Here is a 3,772-nt window from a genome sequence, read left to right on the forward strand (position 1 = left end):
CGGGCCACTCCCCTGGGTCCTGCTCCCAGAGGGAGGAAGATGCCCATGACAGATTAATTCCTCACAACCACAGCCTCCTTCCCAGGCACTGTGCATACTCCCACAATTGGCTAGCACTGCGCCCATACACTGGTCTCCTCTCCTACAGCACGTGCTCCCGATAATACAGGAGCCTGGGTGATTGACAGCAGCTGCTGCACAATATATCAAAATCCCTCCAGTATGGAAACTGCCCCTTCAGCCAAACAAGTCCATAATGACCCTCCATGCAGTAACTTACACAGACCCATTTCCAGACCCTATATTTACCTCTGACTCATGTAACTAATACTATGGGCAATTTAAAATGGCCAATTCACCTGTCCTGCCCATCTTTGGATTGGGGGGAGGAAACCGGAGCACCCGGAGGAAACCCGCTCAGACACAGGGAGAATGCACAAACTCTGGGATTGGCTGGAATCGAAACCGGGTACCTGGTGCTGTGAGGCAGCAGTGCTAACCACTGAGCCGTCTCTATAGACGGGAAGGGGCGGGGCTGGAGAACTGGGGTAATGAGATTGTAAACAATGAATGAATGTGGAGGACACTGGGGGATGGACAGGTCAGTGAGGGAAGGATCAGTGCAGCAGCAGGAGGGGATCCTGGACAAACTGAGCAATGGGAGAGTCTGAGAGGAGAGAAACTACAGGAAGGTTCTGTTTGGAGGCTCAGGCAGGGACAGCTGGGAGACAGTATGGCCTGGTGGCCTGGGCAGGTTTACTAATCAGCCTCTTCAAAGATGCTGTCACTCAACTCTGAGCCTGATCCTCCTAGTCCAGAGGTAAGGACACTTGCACTATTTCCTGGTGGGCAAGGGATACAGGGTCTTTATTGGTCAGAGCATTGAGTATAGGGGTTGGGGGGGGGGGGGGGTCATATTGTGGCTGTACAGGACATTGCAAAAGTTGCTGAATCAATATTCCATATGATTCTGTTCTCCTTCCTATCAGATGGATGTTCTTAAACTTTAAAGAGATCAGAAAAGAATTATAGCATGTTGCCAGGGTTGGATAGGCTGTTTTCCCTGGAGCGTCAGAGGCTGAATGGTGACCTGAAAGAGATTTTTAAAATCATGGATACGGTAAATAGAGAAGATATTTGCCCTGGAGTGGGGGAGTGCAGAACTAGGGGACAGGGAGGGAGGGTAGGCAGACAGGGGGTGTGTGGATCGAGAGGGGTGAGACAGAAATGGCTGGGGAAAGAGGGGGGTGACGGACAGGCCGACGTGGGGGGGGACAGGCCGACAGAGGGGGGAATGGACAGAGTGGGGGAGACGGGGGGTGGGGAGCAGACAGTGCGGGGGGAGACGGGGGGAACAGAGGGGGATGATGGAGAGTTATTTTATACATATAAACTCAACCCTGCTCCTGTTTTCTCCTCCTCACCTTAATTCCCTCTGAAGGGCTCAGAGCAACTGTATAGTTCTTGGAAAGTAGAGTTTCAGGGAGATCAGGTGCTGAACGTGGCATTTGGGACACTGACATTGAAAGGAATGTGCTGATCAATAAATAGACTCTGGTTCGATTCCACTGTCTGTGTGGTGTTTGCACATTCTCCCTGTGTGTTTGCGTGGGCTTCCTCTGGGTGCTCTTAATTTCCTCCCACAATTCCAAAGACATGCAGGTTCGCTGGATTAGCTTTGGGTAATGGCAGGTTACAGAGTCAGGGTGGAATGCTGTTCAGATGGTTGGTATGGTCTCATGGGCCGAAAGGCCTGCTTCCACACTGTGGGGATTCTGTCACTGAGTTTAGGAGGTCACGTTGTGGCTGAGTAGGGCATTGGTGAGGCCAGTTTTAGAATACTGCATTCAATTGTGGTCTCCCTGATTTCAGAAAGATGTTACCAGAATAGGACTCAACCTCTTAATGACAAGTTCCTGGGAAGTGTTGACAGACAAACAGACCATGCAGTGTGGGTTCATAGTTCCTTGAAAGTGTGATTGTAGGTAGACAGGTCGGTGAAGGTGGTGTTTGGTATGCTAGCTGTTATTGGGCAGTGCATTGAGTATAGAAGCTGGGAGATCATGTTTCGGTTGTATAGTTTATTGCTTCGGCCACTTTTGGAATCCCCATACTGCATTCAATTCCAGTCTACCTGCTATAGAAAAGATGTCGGGAAACTTGCTTTTCCAGGGTATTGCCAGTATTGGAACATTTGAATCATAGGGAGAGGATGAATAGGCTGAGGCTATTTCCCTGCATCACCGGACACTATAGGTGGCTTTATCGAACTTTATAATATTATGAGGAGCAATGATAGGGTGACTAGTCATGGTTTCTTTTTTACCAGGGTAGGGGAGACCAAACAAATTTGAATCTTTTTTCCAAGTTGGAAATGACAAATTCTAGAAGAGAAATTGCAAGTTTAATGGATGTGAAAACCGAAACAACTGAAGATGCTGTTAACCAGGAAGAGAAACAGAAGTTTCTGGAAAAGCTCAGCAGGTCTAGCAGCATCTGTGAAAAGAAATTAGAGTTAACGTATCTGAGGAAGGGTGACCAGACCCGAAACCTTAACTGATTTTTTTTCACAGATGTTGCAGGACCTGCTGAGCATTTCCAACAACATCTGTGCAAGTTTAAAGGGAGTTTTTTGGAGTATATACCTGACAGTAACTTCATAAAGTGTGAGTCAGACCACATCTGGAGTAATGACGGAAGTTTTGGTCCCTTTATTTAAGGAAATACATCATTTCATCAGAGGCATTTCACAGAAAATTGACTGGGATGAACCCTGGTTTGCAGGGATTATCTTTTAAGAAAAGGCTGAAGAGGTTGGGACTCTCCTCACTGGATTTGGGAAGAATGAGAGGGGATGTCATTGTAACATGTAGGATTCTTAAGGAGTTTGACAGGGTAAATACTGAGAGGATGTTTCCCATCATGAGGGAGGCTGGAACCAGATTCTGGGTCAGTCACGGAATCACGGGTTCTGTTTTGGATTCATCAAGTTTAAGGCAACACCGACACAGGTAAGGGGTTTCAGTAGCAATGGAGCTGGGGTGAGGTGGAGACAAGCAACATTTTAAGAGATTGGAATTCCTGGTGTTTGTGATTGTGTAGATGTCTGATCAGAAGGTCACCTTGGGGTCAGATATGAGAGCAATATTGTGAAGAGTGTGGTTCTGCCTCAGACAGTTCCCAGGGAGGGGGAGGGGCTCTGCAGTAAGGAAAAGTAATTTGTAATAGCAACTGAAGGCAATGGGTTCAGCCATTGCAACGTTCCGTTGCAGGAAATTGCAGCCAATCGCGTAGTGGGAGTGTGATGAGCAGATTGATAACTGAGTAATGGAGAGGGATGATGGGAGGGAGAGCTGGGCATTGTCAGTGTACATGTGAAACCTAACACGGTGCTTTTGGGCGATGTCACCTCCTGGCAGTATGTAGGTGAGAAACAGGAGAGACCAAGGATAGATCCTTGAGAGACACCAAATACAAGGAATTCAGAAAGGAAAGGGAGAGTCGGGATGGAGTAGGTTTTTCCAACAACGGTGGAGTGAAATATTAGTTTGTAGCAGAATGGGAGAGAAGGACATAACCAGAAAAGACAGACAGATAGAACAAGGAACAATATCTGTGAATTGGGGAGGGGGAATGATGAGGAGGAGGAGCAGCCCAACTCCAAAAGCACTACTCCTACATTAGTGACATCACCCAACTCCACCCTAGTCTCAGCTCATTGACTGAAATACTCGTCCATGCCTGTGTTATCTCCAGACTTCATTATCCAAAC

Source organism: Chiloscyllium plagiosum, chromosome 45, assembly GCF_004010195.1.
Source record: "Chiloscyllium plagiosum isolate BGI_BamShark_2017 chromosome 45, ASM401019v2, whole genome shotgun sequence".
Taxonomy (NCBI): domain Eukaryota; kingdom Metazoa; phylum Chordata; class Chondrichthyes; order Orectolobiformes; family Hemiscylliidae; genus Chiloscyllium; species Chiloscyllium plagiosum.